This window comes from Pleurodeles waltl, chromosome 7, assembly GCF_031143425.1.
Source record: "Pleurodeles waltl isolate 20211129_DDA chromosome 7, aPleWal1.hap1.20221129, whole genome shotgun sequence".
Lineage (NCBI taxonomy): Eukaryota > Metazoa > Chordata > Amphibia > Caudata > Salamandridae > Pleurodeles > Pleurodeles waltl.
Window position 1 is genome coordinate 966632015 of NC_090446.1, and position 20610 is coordinate 966652624.

Sequence of the window (20610 nt, forward strand, 5' to 3'; positions counted from 1 at the left end):
ATGACTGGAAAATTGGACCTGGGGCTGCTGCGTGGGAGAGGTCTGCCTGGAGTAGCCTAACAGGGCACACCTGGGACCTGATGATTTGCTCTGCGCTATTGGGGCTGCATCTGACATTCCTCCTCTCTAGGTGACCTGTGGCTTGTTTGTGTAGCTAGACTTGGCGGCGTGAGCTGCAAAGAGAGATCATTAAGCTAACTGCCCTTTTCATTTACTTATGGGCCTTCCTGAGGACCTTACGGAAGAGTGGATGAAACTCGGAATTCCTGTTCCTCAGAGATGTACTTGAGGTGCAGAAACAAAGAGGTGACTTGTTCACCTGTGCTTGGTGGGGGCGTCATCATTTTGCAGTCTGGTACCTCACTGACTGTGGGTTTTCTCCCCACCAGAATCATGCAGGCAAGAGAGTTTTTCGTTGTGCATGGCCTTGGTGCAGAGCACCAAGGAATGGAAAATGACTGAGGTTTTTCAGATCGAAGGCATGAAGTTGAAGGCGTGATGCTTTCATCGCCATCTTAGAATCTGTGCATGATGGGATGATGCATCCACTGAGAAAGCAGTGGTGCTTTGTCCCATCTGCAGCTGAATTAGGGAAGGTGCAGATAAGGGTGACAGTTTCTCAATCTGGGGGGGAATAGACAAAATCACCAAATCATCATCAACTTCTGATATTGCTTCCATGGTGGGGACACACAACAACGAGGGAGGAGAGGCTTCCTTTTCAGTTTCCTTACCTACATAAATCATTCTAAAGGCTTTTACTAAAACAAGAGTGGTGTAAGAAACCAAATTGGCCAAGTTGAAATCAGCGTTGCCTTTTTGCACAAGACCTACAGAACTTTGTTGATTGTGTCACTGCGGCTGACAGACATATTTCAGAGTTGAAGGAAGGTGCAAATGCTTTATATTCTGTGGTTTAACAAGTTGCTGCAACTTCCTACTCATTCAAGGAAAGAGTTGAGGATGTGGATGGTGAGGGCCACCGGAACTGTTTACCGATAGTAGAAATACTTGCAAGGGCACAATGTGGCTGCTGTGAACACTACTTAGAGGACTGGTTTTGCACCCTTATGCTGGTCTAGGAACCTTCATCTGTTTCATTATGGGAAGAGCGCATAGATCCCTCCTACAGTGGTATCCACTCACACTCACTGGTACCAAAGTACTTCAAGTAAAGGGAGGCTGATGTTCAGTCTCAAATTGCACCTAGGCCCCACTCTACCAAGATCATTGACTTTCATTGGTGCATTGTGCTTTTTGGCCTTATTTCTACTCAAAATGTTAAAAATCCATAAACTTTATTACGGTTTTGGTACTGGATAGATATTTTACCCATTGCCCAAAGTTAAGCCTCTCTGCTCTGTGCCATAGCTACCAGGAGGTGAACCTAAGGTTAATTTAGCGACTTGGAAGGATCACCCTGAGAAGGGTTGGGATTTTTCCTTGAAGTGAGCAGTCGTTCAGCCGAAATAATAATAATAATAATCTAGTTTTTTTTACAGATCCTCTTTTTGCCCTTTTAATAGTAGCAGTAATTGACTTCCCGACAGACCAGTTTCATGAAGAAATCTCTGTAAGTTTAGAGTGGACAGGTCAGTGGCATGTGAGTGCTGGAGTATACTGTAGCCTAAATGGGAAAAGCCCGCCTGACTGAGAGAGATTCCTCATTGTGGAATCAGAATATATTTTTTAACTGTTTTTGAGGTGCCAGTTTAACTACAAAGAAACTTGAAATTGCCGACTTTTTGTGCTGGCTTTCATTAAAGGAAAAGTCTCATGTCAAGGACCTTGGTGCAAGCAGTTTGATTCTTTAATCCAGAGGTAATGGTGTTACATATGATGCGAAGGATCAACATCTTTCCATTTATATGTCTTGCAGGAGTATGCAGTATGAGGGAGTATGCAGTATGTGGTGGAGTGTTTCTGAGAATTACGTGCCCTTTTACAAGCCGTGTAAGGCTCACAGCTATTGCCTTCTTTCAGAAATATGTTTTGCCATCCATGTCTTTATCCTTATTCTAGTGGATTTACTCAATACTATCAGATGTAGCTATTTTGTTGTGATTGCATTTATGTGTTGCTTACTATCCCTGGCGAATGATTGAACCACTTTACACAGAGTGGCACACTACTTCGGACCACAGGGTTGATGGTTAAACCAGTGATTATTGGTTATTGTTAGATAAATATGCATCACATTTTGTGGCACACCGTGCACAGTGCACCGGGGCTCAAAAACGTTTCAAATGGATACTGAGATCTGCAACACCGTGATATTAATTGTTCTTTCTCTGCCTTGTCTGGACATGCTGATATTGCTTCGTTAGAAACAGAACATCATAATGTTTTTATGAAATGCATTGAAGTCTATGTACACTCTGCCTTAAAAATACTTCTAATGGCGTATGCTTTCTAGTGCTGGGTCTCAGTAGGACTTTAAGTGAAAGGATGTTGTTGACGAAATGGTCATTTTCTTTCTATTTTCATTATGCATTTTGAAAGTCACCTGGTTGTGCTGCATTTTGCAGTTAGTCATGGTGCTGTAATTCCTGTAAAAATAACTGGTGTCCAGAAGCAAGACCATATCACCATTGGAGGAAGCTGGTTGTTTGATTAACCATAGGTTGCTGTTCAAAACAGTCTTCAGATGAAGGGACTGTGAGCTGCCTACACAAAGGTTCACCCACAGAGTGAGAGAAGAATATGATCTTTGGAGGTAATTTAAAAAAAGGTCCTTCTTTATCCTATTGTAGAATATACGTTTTTGGATGCAGGAATTAGGTGCAGGATAGGCACAATACTCCAACCCACACAGGGGGAGATGGGCCATACAAAAGAGTAAGGCAAAAATCTATTTTTTACGTGACTATTCACTCAACATGCATGGATCGTGTCCAGCCCTATCAAGATGGGTTATAGTCTGTGACCCTGGGAAGCATGGGCATCCCTCCACCCAGCTCATACACATTGAACCCAGAAGGAGACCCTGAAAAACAGGCCAGAAGACAATCAGACACACAGACGCCAGGTGGAATGAAGAGTTGGTGAACCTCAGATACAAGAATCCAGGAACCTGGGAGAGGCACTAGTACTGACCCTGTTGCCTCGCAGCCACTCTGCACAGAGCATGTGATATGTGCTGACAATTTTAAGCCCCATGCAGGATGGATCAGTCTGGCAACTCACAACACGTTTGGTCACCAGATTGGGTGGAAACGGGTTCGAAGAATTCCATAGCAGACAGTTCATTAGTTATTCAACAACCAAAATGTTGGCAGCTGGATCTAACTCCTGTCGTCGTGGAACTTGCCGGAGGCATGTCTGGCAGACTTTATTTTGCTACACAGAGGCTGACTTCTAATTCCAGACATTTTGCTTCAGTCACAAGGAATGACTAAATCTAGCGTGGCTGTGACCCATATTCCAGTAAATAGGGGGTTTTCTTGCTGGCTTTAAAACATTCTTCCAAGAAAACCTCGAGCTCCGCTTTCATATGATTTCAGTGAATGTACAGAATGCGTGAAAGTACTGCAAATGAAATCATTTCTAGTCATGGCACTCACTGCAAAAGGGAACTTGGTGGAAACGAAACTCAATAAAAAAAAATTGAAGCAGAAGTTGAGAAGAGATTAATTTCCACACTGATTTCTCCTCTTCAGTTGTTTTTATAACATTTACCTCTTTTAACATAATGTTTTACATTCACCTAGTGCCTGTAGAAAGACTATCAATTTCCTTTTGTAACTATTTTAGCAACTTAGAGACTGGCTGATTTTCTCCAACGTTTACTGCCATTTGTGAATGATAGATTTAGGAAACTGGCTCTTTATATAGTGAACCAAAATGAGGTACAATTTGCAAAGAGTCCAAACAATCCCCAGAGGTATCACAGAAGCCCAAATGACCTCCCAAATTTGCTCATTTTGGGAAGAGTGGTCGAGAAGTTAGACATATCAGAGGGTAGTGCTAAGCATGTAGGACACGCACTCATGCAACGAGTGAGACACGCACTCAAAGAAATCTGACACCATTTAATAAAAATAACACATACTTTTCTATAAACTTTGATACCAAGATCACCAGAGTCAGGTGTGTACTTTCCGAGTTATGAATTTTTAGAGTTTTTAAAAGTAGACAGTGCATTTTTCAAAAAGCTGCAATGCAGTCCTATGTTGAAAAACAAAGACGGCAATCCAGGTAGAGTGCAATGATGTACGGGACCAACCTCCTGGACTTAGGGGAGGTGTGGGACAAGTTCCCAGGCTACACCAACAGGTCACCTTGGGAAGCTCTGGTGCGTCCGAGTGCAGAGGTGTGTTACAGCTTAGGGTGTCTCATTCAAGTCAATGAGGATCTGTCCTGTTACAAAGTTGCCGCAGGGATAGATTGAAAAGACAATCCAGGGGAACCCACAGGGGGCTCGACCCTTGAGGCCCTCAGGCATGTGGAAACACTGTCAGTCCACTCCTCCTTGGGATGTACGGCATAGGCGCAGGGGTGTCTTCTGTCATTGGGTCCAGCACTGGAATTCCTCCTGGTTGCAGGGGGCGCAGAGAAACACTCTGCAGGCATGTACTGGAGGTCCAGTCTGACCATCCAACAAGTGGGCTCAGGTCTGATGAGATGGGGAGATGTGAGGACACCTTTGGTTCTCCTCTTCTCGACCGTGGTGGACAGACGCAGAGGTGTTTTGCCTCCTGGTCACTAACGGTTGCAGGTGGTCTGCATAAATAGTCTGCGGGCGCTGTCTGGAAGTCCACAGTGGGCTTCTCTTCTGGAGGGCCTGGGGACCACGCTGACACCGTTGGCCCACTTCCACATGGGCTAGGCGGCTCAGGAGCAGTGGTGGTGTCCAGCTTCTGGTTTTTGGCAGTCCCAGTCCTCTCAGTTCTTTCTTGGGTGCCTGCGGATGCAGGGGAGCAGCTCCTGCACTTCAAGGGAGTGATTCTTGGCAATTTACAGAGCACTGGCAACTCTCCCATTTTCTTGGCGGCTGCAGCAGCACAGGTCAGTTGCTACTCGAGGGTCAGGTGCAGCAGACAGGGTTGGTGCCAGTTCAGTTGTGCTCCTTGGTTCTCAGGTTCAGTAGGCATCTCATCCACTTCTCTTTTTCGTCCAGCAAAGATCTGTTATCAGAGGGTCCCCTAAATACTCAATTTAGGGGGTGTGAAGGGGAGTGAAAGGTAGTAGCCATTAGGCTACTTACCCTTGGGGTCACTACAACCCCAAGATGATCACTTCCTGTGGAGACCCTAAATACCCCCACATGCAAGATGGTGGAATTTCCCTAGACGTTTTCCTAGAGGTGGCCCCCCTGGAGGTGTTCCTAGTCTGGAAGTGAGACACACCTCCTGCAAAGCTAATTTTCCTGCCTGTTCAGGTGCCAGATGGGCCCTGGGGCAAGAGGCTTGGCATCTTCCTCTGAGGAAGGCCAGATCTGCGTACCAAAGGCAGTGCCTTGGAATGCAGATCATCATGTGGGTATTGGTAGGTAACATCCCAGCCCAGACAGTCCTAAATTCCAGCTGTCATAATAGGCTAACATTGAGAAGCCACTCTAGAAGCTGTTTGCATCATAAACATCGCCTCTGGGTAAAGGGAAATATACCACCCCTGCCCTCCCAACAGCAGGGTAATCAGGGTGTGCCATTGCATTGCCTCCACAGCAGCACAGAAGGTGCACTAATGATTCTGACCAGGAGCCTGGGTAGACTGGAAGGGGAGTCCTTGCTATACTCCATTCACAGATATGTGGTCTCTTCATATGCTAATGGTGTGTGGGCTGTAGTTTCAGCAATAAACTACTCCTACTCTGTGCAAATAAGAAACCACAGAGATGAGCTGTGGTGCCTCTACCACCCATCAGTGTAGTAGAAAAGTACAAAATGTCCATTTGGCTGCAGAGGAGGGCACCTCACTTTATTTTTTCATTTTGAAGGCAGGTACAAGCAACTGAGAGAGGCAAAACAGTGCTAAAGTTTATTTTATTTGACCTTAGTCTTCAAACATCATAGAATCCACATATATACAATTATCCAATCTCCTATTAAAAGCGCATTACATAACATTACATTTAAAATCACGTTAACACAATTCATTAAAATTCGGTCCTCCCATAAAAACATTAGAAATAAAAGTTTTAGTAATCAGATAAAATACTTTTAGCGGCCAACATAGCTCTTCCCAAAGTACATGTCACTTCCAAGAAGCACATTTCTGTTAACAATGATACCTCATGCTTCCATTCATAAATACCATATTTTAAGATAAGTGGCTTTAGGACTGCTTTCCGGGTGGCTCCATCTTCAGACAATCTACCAGGATGAGCAGGCAATTACACTTTACCTGTAACCTACAAGTGCATTTTCCCTGCTCCTCCATCATTGCCGCCCTCCCATTGCTACTAACGTGGCACAGATGTATTACAATTCTTAATTTTAAAATCTCCACTCTTAATCTGGGGTTTGGTAACGTGTCAGTATAAGGAAGCCACTCCTCATTCTGCCAGGACTTTAACATACATTGAATGAGGGCTTTTCCCAGGAGATACTGCATGTCTTGCTCTCTGGTCTTATTCCTTATTGAAATGCTAAGCTCCCTCTTTGTAACCCTGGACCAGGCATTATAAATATGACGATCTAAGGCCAGTCTTCTACATACTTTGCCCAGGTTTCTTTTCACTTGCTTGGTCCACGTCAGCTCGCTATGTAAGATCTAATTTTTACACCTCAACCAGATTTTTTGCCCTCCCTGTATCTCCATGCTTAGCCAAAATCCTACTGTATCAGCATAAACTAATTAGTTCCAAGATGGTAAACCTGTTTCCATTCTAATTGCCTGATTCATTGCTGACCTCGGAAGCAACAACACACTTTTCAGGCATTTCCCTTCCTCACAGTCCCAATTCAGTATTCCACCTATGTACAGTAGTTCAACACGATAATGAAACTGTGGGCGAACCATAGCTACATAAGCAGTCAGCATATGTCGTAAGGACATGTCTCCATAATATTTGTTAAACTTTTTAAATCTATTTATTGATGCTAAGGATCTCACTATAATGGCCTCATTGTGTTCTTTCCATAGCACATTTTTTCCCAACCAGACCACTAGATACTTATATTTGTCCAAAGTTTCTAATTTATACTGCTCCAGATACCATGCAGGTTTTACTGTTTGTTTCCCAAATGCCATCACCTTGGTCTTATCTGTATTAATCACCAACCTTTTCTTATTATAGTACTCTATAAAAATATTCAATTTATCTTGGAGACCTCTTATCCATTATGACTAAGTCATCTGCATATAGAAGACAGGCAATATGGGCACCATTCATTTTTGGGCTGAGTCCCTTTGCTTCTGCCAAGGCAGCTGATAAATCAGCAATAAATAGAGAGAAAATCAAAGGGGCCAATACACATCTCTGGCATAAGTCATTGTTGACTGGACTTTTGCGGGTCAATCTGCCATCTACATCAATAATTACCTGGGCCCAATTTTGTGAATGCATGCACTGTATAATAGAGAGGAGGCTTGGGGAAATTCTCCATTTGATCAACGTTTCCTGTAAACATGTCCAATTAACAGAATCTAAAGCTGCACGGACGTCAACAAAGCAGCAGAGTAAATTGCCCATGTGCTCCACTGCCTTCCTTGTGCAAGACCACAAGCTGAAACAGTGGTCAATTTTTGAATGGCCTTCCCTAAACACCCCCCGTCAGGGGGCCAATCTTATGGAGATCTGCCCACTCTTTAAGGCTTCCTAATATTATCTTTGCAAACATCATTTTTGCCCATATCAAGGAGGTTAATCAATCCATAATTTTTGGGGGTATCCATATCATCTTTTTTATGTATGGGTCTAATGATTGAGCCATTTCATGTTTGAGGAAACCTTCCACTCGAAAGGAATTCCTGGAAAACATAATGAAAGACTTTCGCCCACCAATCGCTTCTACTTTTAATTATGGTGGCGTGTAAGTTATCTAGGCCAGCAGCTCTAGTTAATTTCAGGTCCCCTATCGTATCTTTAATATTTCGCAGGGAAAATTGTTCTTTAAACTCCTCTTCTACCTCAGCCCAAGTGGCCTGCCCTTGTCCTCCTGACTTTTCCCATATAGTTCTGATAAATATTTGACCCACACTTCTTCTCCCACTACACATCTTATGGTATTTTGCTCCTTCCCCTCATCCTTGCTGCACAAGCTGCCAAAACATTTTTGTATTTTTGGTTTCAATAGCGCCTAACATATATTTCCAGCATTCCTCCTTAAAAGCCCTTTCCTTATCAATTATTAATTTTTTGTTCTCTCTGTTTAAATTCTGGGGGTATGTGTGCCTCTAGTAATGATCTTTTCTCTGAGGTGCAGCCTTGCTTCACCTACGTGCCTTTTTAGATCTCTACAATCTTTATCAAACGACGCACTCCCAGACCAGGTATCTTTCTGTGCCTTTTTCTGTTTACGCTGTTTCCCTTTTAACTCCACTTTTAGACACTGAACCACCTGGGGAATATTTTAGAACACCAGCCCGTACTATTATCCAATGTTTGTACCATTTCTTGAATCTGCTGAAAATTTGCCAATTCTGCTGGATGATTCTCTGAGATCCTAGTAGTTAGCGGTTTCCAGTAATCTACCCCCCCAGGGAGGACCATGCCTCTATCTATGTCAAATCCTATTCTAATTTCCAAATGCAGAGGATAGTGGTCGCTTCGTTCTTGCTGTCATACCTCAATACTTTTAACCCTATCAAAGAACCAAGCATGCATAAAGGAATAATCTATTGGGCACTTCTTTGATCCAGACTTAAACGTCTGTCTGGCCGGGCGGTCTTGCACCATCTGTCCATTTAAACAAAATATCCGCAGTGACCCCAGGTAGTTCACAGGGTTGCATCTCACTTAGCTATTTCACGAGCAGGGAATCTTGCAGAGTTAATGTTATAGGCCCTTCTTATGTTTTTTAAAGGGGGATCAGATTCAGTTTATGATTGAAGTCCCCCACCAACAGGATTATGTCCTTCTGAAAATTTGCACAGATCCATTCTATGTCTTCCTTAAACCTTCTTGTCTCACTGTCATACTCCTCCATATTGCCCATGTGAATGTACACATTAATTATAATCATGCTTTCATACCTTGTATCTATAATATATAGATGTACTCTATGGACTATAATCCAGTTACAACTTACCTTTATCCTTGTTATCTTTTTTGCCATCTTGGTAGATACAAGTGTTAGCAGCCCCCCTGGTGGGTGACCCTGACTTTGTTTGTTGTCTCTTCTATTCACCTGCAAAAACCCAATTACAACTGGAGGTTAATCGCACTGCCACGTTTCTTGCAGACATATGATCCCATGCATTTCCAGCATCTCTTTAAACAAATCTTCCTTAAATTTCTTTAAAAAGCCTGAGATGTTCCATGATGGGATCCCGAGGCTGTGCGAACCCTCTAAATCCTAATCAATATCACTCAGCCAGTCTCCCTTATTTGCATCAAGTGTTGCCCACTCCAATGTGCATTTATCTCTACTCTAGGTTCCCATATATTCTTTTGGGCTTAGGTGTGGAATTGTAACTTTTAACACACCCTTGCGGCTATTCTCCACATACCTCTTAAGCCCACCCACAGGCATATCAAAGGTAATTTGCCCGGAGCCCAGGCCTGCATGGTTCCTAAGGAAAGGGCTCATGGGACTTCCTTCCTCTGAGATCTCACTTCCTGGCACTAATCTAATCCCCTCTCTCAGCAGCTCATCTTCCAAATGCTCTAATGCTTTCTTTACCATTGCTGAGTGCAATAAAACCTTTGTTACCTTGTTACCCTGTATGTCATTTGTAAATCCCACAAGCCTCTAATTATTTGAAGATATTGCCTTCAGGCTTGGGCATTTCTATAGTGAGAATACCAACTGTGAGCTATCAAAAGAAACTAATTTCCTAACTGTTTTACCCTTTTTCCCTCTATGTAGAGGCTCTAGATATAGCCATAAATATTTTCTGTCCTCTCCTGCTTGACTTGTCCGACCTTGCTAAGTAATGTCTAAGTTTAATGAATAGTGTTGTTCCGTCCCTTCCCCTTCATTATCTAGCATCCCCTGCTTCTGTTTCCCTGTATTACAGATTGACTCCCTACTCTCCTGACCCAACCCTATATCCGCTACATGTCCCAGTTCTCATCATTTTGCAAAGGCCTATTGTCCCATAGGAAAAACAACCGAAGGGAGGAGGTCAGCCTGGGCTCCAGCTGGGGCTGGTCGTCTTTTGTATAGACGAAATTGTTTATGCTTGTGGAACTTAGGTCTGGAGACCGTAAGCTGGCTTTTTCTACAGAACTTCTGGTAGATGATCCATCCACATGTGCATGCTTCTTATAAAAATGCTTGTCTGAAAAGTCCTTAATTGATTAAGACACTGATTGTCCCCCTGCCTCCACTGAGGGTGGGCTCTTTTGCTGGTCCTTCTCACCAGGTGGATTTTCCATATCTTCTACCATTTGCACCGGTGGATCGCTTAAAGGCTTTTCCTCACCACCCTTTCTTCCCAACTTCTGGGTTGGTCCCTGGCGCACCGTGGGATTTGTTGGAGCCATGTCTTTCTCTCTCATGGTACAATCCCCGGGCATGCGATTTTATATTCATATTATATTGGGATCTATGTGGGGATTGAGAGGCTATAGGGCTTGACTTGCTTAGTATGCCTCCCGCACTCCAGTAGGTGCCACTGTGTGCCAGCCACACAATGCAGTAGATTAATTTTAGTCAGTGGTAGCTGGTGACATTTGAAAGTGGTGGGGCATAAAAGTTGAGGATGAATGTTGTGTAGGGAGCACATGAAGTGCATGAGCCTGACCATTATAGAGAGGGCTCCGGGAGGGAGGGTTCTCCCAGGAAAGTTTTGAAAAAGAGTGAGCAAATGGTGCATTATAAGGCAAATTTGAGAAAGCAGGAAGGTTTATAAAACATTGTGAAAGTGTGGAGTTTAAATATTTAAACATGTTGTATTTAACTATGACAAATGTCACATATATATTACATGGTCTTTAAATTAACCTGTCTAAACTGTCTGAAGAAAATGTCAGTTATGGCAGCAGTAATGACGTAATATAATGATATAGCTGCTCTGTAACAGCAGTCTATCAAACACTGAGCAGATCTTTCCCTTTCTCACACAGTGAACCGATGAATATTTAAACATATTGCTAGACAATATATCTATCATAATTAACTAGCATTTCCATAATGCTACAATCTTTCTACATTTATGTGGTTCTTGTCACCACCACGCACCGTAACTCGCGGAGCCTTGATATTTCTGCACTACTGTGGCCTCCAAAGCGTGTAGACAGATATTGGAAATAGTTACCCCATATAATAATGGAGACTCCATGTGCCTTTGCAGGTTATACGTAAAACACACTGATTGCTGCATGCACAGAGCAACCTGGTGTCCTTTAGCAGGAAGACGACAGTCTGTGATAACTGGGCAATTTCAGAGTGAAAGAAAACACTGCTAAAGCAATACACATGGGAAATACAGAAGCTGGATATGAGATGGGTAATAACGCGAGGGAGCATAAAACGATGAGGCAACACAAAAAAAACTGAATTCATCCGAATGACCGATAAGCCCAGCCAGAGTTCTTGAGTATCCCAGGGCTGGACCGTTCTTGAGCAACGCGGAAAGTTCAGGAATTATTGTAGGATTTGTGGGATGGGCTCAACTGAACAACAAATCATAATCCAAAGGAAAATGCCAGGCTGGCCGACCTACTCACAGGTGAAAGAAGGACACTTGCCAACAGTAATTTAGACATTTTTGATTTGCGTTCTGGAACGGAAAAACCTAAACTACAGGCACGGAATAAAAAGCAATGAAAGTAGGGTTCAAGCTCTGTGTGAACTACTCACAACACGGGGGAAGCCCTAGGGGCAAACAAATCTGTGCTCCTGTTAAGAGGAACGAGTCACATGCCTTTAGTTGGGCAGGCTTAGCTCATCTGCTTCAACTCTTACAGTTGTATACATTCAACACAGTAATTAGCAGATTGCCACTATAGGCACACTACCAGCCAACGCCGGTTCTTTGGCCATCCATCTGCCATTCCCTTAATGCCAAATAAGCTAGTTGAACCTGTTTTAGGACGCACAAAGGCTGGAGTGAAATGAATAAAGACAATGTCTAAAAGAGGAAAGAAGGGCCATGCTGATGGAGGAGAGAACATTACAAAGAAAGACACGACAGCCATATATAAGAAGAAAGGGTTTGGCATTTCTAGGAAGGCTGCTTTCTGAAAGATGCATGCAAAGTTCTACTGATTTCGAGGATCAGGCAGATATTTTTTCCATGCCACCCTGTTGTCTCGCGCCAGTAAATAGCAGACTTGGCACTTATTAGTGAGTTTGTATAACTCGCTAACAAAGCTGGAAAGGAACCTATGCTTGACTGCGAATGGATATACACATTGTAGCACCAACACCAACTACTCTTTGTAATGCAAGCAGTGCCAGTTCATTTACACCTGTGAGCAGCTCGTGCCAAGGAGCCGCCCACATTCACACTCCAGTAATAGCACGTCATTCACATGCCTCACTGTTTAACAAGCAAGCGTGTTCGGCATTTCATTTTACTTAGCAAGGGTGGTGATGGGGAAGAGCACAGAACTGACATGCTAACTATGGCTGTACAGAAACTGGCAATATGTGCATACTAATGTATCATGGGAAGTGGAATTGTATGCTGACTTGGGTATTCAGAAAACTGATAAAGTGTGCTAAATGGAGGATTAGGGCAATGAGCCACTTATGTTTTCTGTAACATTGTGAAACATTTGACAGGTACCAGCCGGTATTTACAGAAACTGGGAATGTGTGAAAACTTGGAATTTTATAAACTGATGTTTTTGAGGGGGTTGAATGGAAAGTGATAATGTGTGCGAACTGAGGAATCTAAGTGGACAGTGTTTATTAAATGAGGTCATATCCAATCTACATTGTCTGCACACTGGGCTACGATGGAATCTGTGGAATTTGTGCCAACATGGCATTTGGAAACTATCACTACTGCTGTTTGTATTTATGTACTTTTATGATTTACTGTGTTAAATGACTTCTGCAGTTTCATGGAAGCTCACGTTTGCCCACTGAGGCATTACTATACTTCGACAACCACCAAAGGTGTCCCCCAGAGTAAGGTCTTCGTCAAAGCCACAAAACACCTTATCAACCCATTGCCAGGACCAATAACACTAAATTCAACCACAAAATACAACTTTGCCAACAACCTCCGGAAGGAAAATATTGACAACATGTTGACAAAACCTAAGTCCCACAAAGCCATAGATCCCTGCAGTGACTAGCATGTATAGAATGTAGTAACAATCTAGAATGTAATGATGTGGGAGATTATAAAGGTGGGGGGGAATGCTATGCATCATTCGAGAGGTGCGGGAAGGCAGTTAGCAGCACTGTATATATCCTGGTACGAATAAAGAAGAAACTGAATAACTTGAATGCGTGAGGATTTCACTACAATCCCAACCTATAATACACCCACCCGGTCCTGCTATAGGATGCTCGGAGTTGAATACCTCACGACCATTTGAACCACTCACGAAACGATGCCCACCGCCTCGCCTGTGGCCCACAGTGTATTTTTTAGTAGGGAATGGAGGAGTTTCCTAAAGGGGAACGGGTAAGGATGTGAAAGACATAGACATACAGCTGCGCTTCTCTGGGTGCACTCTGTCACAACCATCTACATTTTATTGGCAAGAAACATCCTGGGCATCAAAGGTTACCATATATAGAGAGCCTCAACAGACTCTGCAGCTGTAACAACAAGCATTGCAAAGCCAATCAATCCGTTGTGCTTCTATGATGTGAGTGCTTAGCAGTTGGCTTTCCCAATGCTTGTTTGTAAAGCATTGCTTAAAAAAAGTTTTTAAAAAATCAAAATACTAGGGGAAAAACAAACACGTAACTTAGGGTAACTCAAAACAGAACATCAAATTCAATATTTGTAGTCTTTGTAAACGGAATGATTTTTATTTTTCAAATTTCACACATAATTTTAAAAAGCCTACTGCACAAGGACTAGTTGCATGAACTTAAAAGGGCATAACGGCCGTTTGTGAAAGTGTCAGAATTTAGCATAATTTGCATGCCTCACATGATGTGCTCTTCCGCAGCGGGGGAAGCAGATGTATTCCCTTTTGGCAGAAGAAGTGCTTCCAGTCACTCTACTGCCTCAAGAGAGCTGAGTGAAGGCAGCAGCCTGCCCCTCCTGCTGGCACCATAAACGCTGCCTTTATGCGCAGTGGCCTGGGATTTCATGCAACATGTGGACGGCAGGAGAGAAAAGGAACACCAACATAAAGCCTGCTCTTCAGTAGACCTGATAAAAATATACTTGTGCTCCAGCGAAGGGCCAAACACACGAGCAAGTAATGGGTTGTCCCAAAGCCCCCTCTCAGCCCTGTTTACTAGTCAGGTGGAGCGCAATAACCACGTGGACTTCTGCTCTGGCCAATCTTAGTTGGCCTGCTGGTCCCACACCCGGTTTTCTCAGGCACAGAAAGACTGAGCCAGATTTTACCGGTTGGTAATTGTCGATGGTAAAATCACATGAGGCTTTAACTACATCAGACAAGCCTCGTCCTCTAGTCCCTGACAAACTATTTCTTTGCCCAGGACAATACATGCACAATTCCGCTCCTTTAAACTATACTTGCTTTTCCATTCCCTACACTTGCAGGCCCCTCTGACTTCATCCCTGCTGCGCAAGGAAACCTCTGGTACCATGTATAATCTCTTCAGAGCCGGTGGTAAATAGAGAAGCGTTAAACCACAGAATATGGCAGTTTTGCCAATTGTGAGGGTTGTAATTCATAATAGGTGGAATTTCTTGTAGAGTCAGCGGCTGTTAATATTATCTCCCTCCACCGGGAGTCTGCTGCGTGGAACGTGCCCGGGCCACCAAGGGTAGACCCGTCCATGCCCCGTGGAGGCGGGGCTGGGCCACCCCACTTTCACCTAGCCAAGAGAATCAGAGGTGCTCTTTTGTCTGCTGAAAAACTTTTTCTTATCACCTGTGTGCCACTGGATCTGGTTGCACAGCTAGATATTCGTTTTAGCTTGCTTCTGTTTTTTGTGTGATGTCCTTCTTTTGTTTTATATATGGGTAAAAGGAAGGCCGCTGAGGGCAGGGTGGGTTTGGTAAAGAAGAAAACACGTAAATCATTGAAAAATGCAAATGGGAGAGGGCCTTTATCACCCCCAGGGATAGGGCCCGCATTGATCCAAGCCGTTCTTCCACATGCCCCAAATGTTGTGAACCGATTGCTGGCTTTTCACACATGACTTGGACGTGTCCCAGTGTTAGTTGCTTTTGGTGTGAGGTGTATGGTCGGTTGTTGGTTATTGTTAGTTGGCCTCTGCACTCTGACCCACTTATGGCCCTTCTCGGCTACACTGGTGATCTGCCAAAGTCTTACTGTGATTTTGCTCTTGCAGGGCAAACTGGAGATAGCGTTTCGATGGGGCTCCAAAAATGCACCAAACTGCAATTCCTGGCAAGCTAGCTTTACATATTGTGTCACTAATAGCAAGCTTTGTGCCTCACTACAGCCTGTGCCATCTAAGTCTAAAGACACCTGGCAACCACTGCAGGTTTATTTGAATGCACTTGCCACATCTGCGCCAACATCACAGCCTTGTAACCACACAAGTTCAGGTTAAATGCACCCCCTCCATGTCATTATATATGTTCTAGTCTAAATGTCATTTACCGGCCATTGCCCGTATGTTCGTTGACGGGCAACAGTAATAACACATATGCTTTGTATTGATGGTCTGCTATCTGCATGGCGCAGTGTTGCTCTGATTGTACGGCATTGTAATTTGTTTGCTCTGTTATGCTTGAAAATAATAAATAATAAAAACAATGCAAATGGGAACTGTGTTTTTGACAGAATTGACAATCTTCTTGTTGAATGTGGGGAGATATTGGCTCCATCTCCAAAGGACTCTTGCTTTCTTCTCCCGAGTGCTACAAACTTGATGGGCAAGCATAAGAATATCCCAGAAATGTTAAAAAAAAAAAAAAAAAAAGGAATAATTCCAGCCAAGTTTCAGAAGGGGGTTTTGGGAGAGGATTAGACCTAGTTGCTGCTCAAGAAGCATTGGCCCAGCAGATATAGAGGCGGGTGCTGGCGATGATGTAGTGCCATGCAGCAATCTTTTTGCTGTGTTGAGTGATTTGCTGGATGAGCAGGATCTTTCTCCTAACCTGGCCCCTTCTGCACTGACCCCTCTCACAAAAACATCTGATCACTTTAAATGCACACAATAAAATTATCTTATACAGGCCCTGAAGGATGAGGTGAGTGAACTAAAATCTATAATTTAGTCACTGACCTCGATTATCAAGCATTCTAAAGGGGCGCATTTAACAACTGGGGTGCACAAGCTGGAGTCCAGTATTAAAGGTCCATCGAACATTCCATCTACTTTGTCCCAGATATCTGGTGATAAGAATCTTTCTACCATTAAGCATTGTGTTGTGCCAGAAGCTGCCACCTGCCCTGATCATTTCTTTGATGGGAGTAGGCAAGGGACTTTTCACCAGGGACCTAGGTACAGGGACGTTTGCTCTGGGAGGTCAGTGGGCAACCAGGCTTCAGTAGACCGCTGCTTACCTCCCAGACATGCCTGCAATAATGCAGGCATCTATGCAGTGTACCCTGGAGGCAGCGGTTCAATATTGTTATGATGGTTAATGTTGTCAAGTTAAATAAGTCATTGTACGCTGAGAGAGAAGAATCAATTAAAAATAAGGTAACGCATTGGTTACAGCATGTCAGAGGTTGTTACTCTATTATACGTGATGACATAGTTGGGGCAATCAGGAGAACTGATCCTCATTCACAGTGTGATATGCTTGAATTATCCTTTAGGGAAAAGGATATGATTGATACTCTGGTAGCTTTGGACACTAGAACATGCCCCTGGGTGGCTCAAATATACAGTTGACGTACTCAGGGTGTTCTCATCACTATAGATCACAATCATCATTGCACCCAAAGAGCCGCTCCTCACGTCTTAGTGAAAATGACTGACTCACAGAGATGTCTGATTTGCATGTAGACTTTCCTCCTTCATAACCTGCAACCTCCACCTATGGCACAGAGGCTGCAATTGGTTGTGACCAAATTAATCCGCATATCATATGTGCATTTGGCTGTTGACGGCTTCTGGTTCTAAATCCACTTCGACTACCTGTTTGGCACCTACTACTGTTTCTAGTTCAGACTGTTTTTTTTAAATCAAGAGACCATCTGAATACGGATGTTAGTCAGCTTGTGGTTTTGCCTGTACAGCCAGTGGTATCTCAATGTAGAGGGTTTTGTCTTCTCTCTCGGAATGTGGCAGGCCTGAGATCTAAGGTTTCTCTCCCAACATGTGAGCAATTGTTTGACGATTATGACACATGCCTATATCAAGAGACTTGGGCTTTGGACCCAGTCTGTAGATCAGGTTATCTCAATTATTTAGTTCAGCCAGTACCTAGTGAGAGAGGCAGGCCTTCGGGTGGCTTAACTGTGAGGATTAACACTACACTGAACTGTCATGTTCGACAGCTAAACATCAATTCTTGATATTCTGGGCATCCAGTTGGATATTGGGCCAGATTTAGGTTTAATTGCTTTAAATTTTTATGCACAAGAGTGGGTACAGTGTCTCCTACTGTCTTTACTCTTGAATCGTTTCTTAGGCATTGTCTCAAAAATTATTATTTTATTGTGTCTGGTGATTTTAATATAACTTTGAAGCCCCTTGATTTGGATGACCTTCAAATTTCCCACGAGGAAGATATGGTGGGGTCTGTTCCTTTGCTGGGTATTCTACCTATCAATAGGTGGTCACAAGTTGCAGTTCCAGTAAAGGCTTTAACTATTAAGTTTGTTGGCCTTAAAGGGAAGGAGAAGCACTGATCCAAAGTGTTGTCATACATACAACAAGGTTGGGCGCTCAAGCAGAATAGACTACTATTTAGTCGACTTAAGGTTGTTGCCTGCCGTGATAAATATGGTGGTGCTAGAGAGTGACTATAACTTGCTTTAGTTGGAAATGCAAGCATGGCCTAAAGAAGGTTTTCTAGGTAAAGTCTTTAACTGACATTTTAGGGATATAACCTTGTCGAATGAGGAGGATCACACTGTTACCAATGATCAGCTGTTAGCATTGCATTCTACTTTCTTTGAGAGCATAACAGCACATTTTGTTACTGTTAGTGAACCTGGTAATAATAAACCCACTGGAAAGCATCCTTGATTTAACAAGAACTGCTGTATGCTAAATCTGCCTCCGATTACAGCAGTGAAATCCAAGAATATAATCCCAGCAATTAGGAAGTCCTATGAGATAGTGAATAGAAAAGCCAAGAGAGACTGGGATGAGATTGGGTGGCAATGAAGGATGCATCTTCTGTTAAGAATTCCTCTAAATTCTGGAAATTGGTTGCATGCAGTCCTGACACGAGGATGCTGGATGTAACAATGCATATTGCTCCTACAGACTGGGTGGACTATTTTAGCTATTTATATTCTATCAACCCTGCCAGTCTGGTTTTTGAACAGTGTCTGGTCTTGTCTGATCAATTATTTTCCTCATCTATCTTTTCCTCTAGTTGGACATCCACAGAGATGTTTGTTTTGTGTGATATTGCCCATTCACTTGATATGGTAAAGCGTGGAAGGGCCCCAAGCCCAGATGGTGTTCCCGCTGATTTGTTCTTGATCAACAGGTAACGCTGGTCGAGTTACATCCTTACTATAGCAAATGCAATTGCAGGTAAATCTTGGAAGGGTGCCATTGTGGAGCCAATCCACAAAATGGGGACAGGGCTCTACGAGGCAACTACAGGCCTATTAGCCTGATAGACTGTCTCCAGAAGGTTTTCTGCCAAGTCTGTTACAAGCTGGTTTCCGCAAGAAAACCTCAAGTGTTTCGGTTCTTGTTGCTGAACTGGCGAACAGTCACTATCTTTATGTGGCACCTGTGGATTTAAAATCTGATTTTGATTTAGTCCAGAGAGCTAACCTGTAGAAGGTTCTTTCAGCTAAAAAAATACCCTCTCACATTCTTTCACTTTTGGTACGTCTTCTGAGGGCAACTATGCATGTTTTAGGTGCATCAGGGTCAGCTGACAGAAGATACCAGTTTCCCAGGGAGTGTGCCAAGGCTGCGTGTTGGCACCTACTCTATTCTCATTATTTATACTGACACTGCCTCTTCTTTGGCCCAGGAAGAGAGGGATGCATTGTCCCTTGGACAGGTCAAAGTCCCAATACTTTTATTTGTGGATGACGCGCTGTTGATCTCCAAGACTCCAATTGGGCTGCAGAAACTCCTAATTCGTTTTGCTGAGTTCTGTTACATGCGTGGGTTGGAAATCAACACTAAATTAATGACATTCAACCTGCACATGTCTTTCAGAGGGAACTTTGCCTTGGATGGTGTTTTACTTGTGACAGTGGACTCCTTCCCTTATCTGGGTATAACAATGTCTGATAGTATGTCATGGAAGCCTCAAATCGCAAACGCGCCTATAAACTGAGGCAGGTCACAGGAGCCCTACTTAAAGTACACTCTGCACCATACACCAAACCAATTTGCCCTGCTTTACAGACCTATGAGGCCAAGGCCTCTGGTTCTACTTTGCATGGTGTGAATTGTGGGGGTTCTCTGTTGCTTTGGAAATAACTAAAATAGAACACAACTTTCTGAGGAGCTTAACCTTTCACCTACAGAGCACCCCATTGATCCCTCTTTTAATGGACCTGGGTTTTAAAGTAGTGATACGTAAAGCTGGGTTGCGTCCTCTCCTGTATTGGAGAAGCCTATGGTCTACTCCGGAGTTAGTTCACTATCTGGGAGCTCTCCGGGCTGTGCTAAAAGCTGTCACTTTATCAGAGAACCCTGGTTCTGGTCCATCAAAACTTTATTGTATTCATTAGGGATGCCTGAGCTGTGGGATTGTCCAGAGGCTACTACTTTTCTATCTAAAGCTGATTTGAAAAAGCCCTATTGGGCAATGGTTGATGCAGAAGAGGCACAAATTGCTGCTGGCTCCAAGTTGTCTTGCGATTTCATTGACCTTAAATGTGAAACTAGATACAAGGCTTTCTGGGGGTCAGGAAACTCTATTTCCAGTTTAGATTAGGTGCCCTGCTGCTAATATCGTTCACTTGTAAATGGTCGAGCAGCCGAGCCCCCTTGTGCCCAGCTTGTAACATCTATAATGAAGATCTATCCCATGTCCTGTTTGTTTGTCTAGTCTATGGATTGCCTCGTAGGAAGTGGCTAGTTCCAGCGTGCAGACTAATGGGTGTCCGTAACTGTTCCGGTGTTTCAAGCATTCTTAGGGCAGACACGTGACCAGCCCTGGTTATTTCTGTGGCCAAGTTTCATGGCGCCACGTGGCTCCTTAGAAAGAACATTTTGCTTTCTCTGGAGAAGCTTGAAGATGTGGGGTAGCTGAGTGGGAACTTTTTATGCTGACTGTAGGAAGTGTAACATGTACATATGCTTCACACATGTTTTTATT

The 20610-nt window shown here is 43.4% G+C and overlaps 1 protein-coding gene across 4 annotated transcripts in view; it reads left to right on the forward strand.

Annotated features, from left to right (window-relative positions):
• The window catches only part of CARD14 (caspase recruitment domain family member 14), a 469582-nt gene that overhangs the window by 103601 nt on the left and 345371 nt on the right, over positions 1 to 20610 (forward strand). The gene's annotated exons all lie outside the window — the stretch shown is intronic.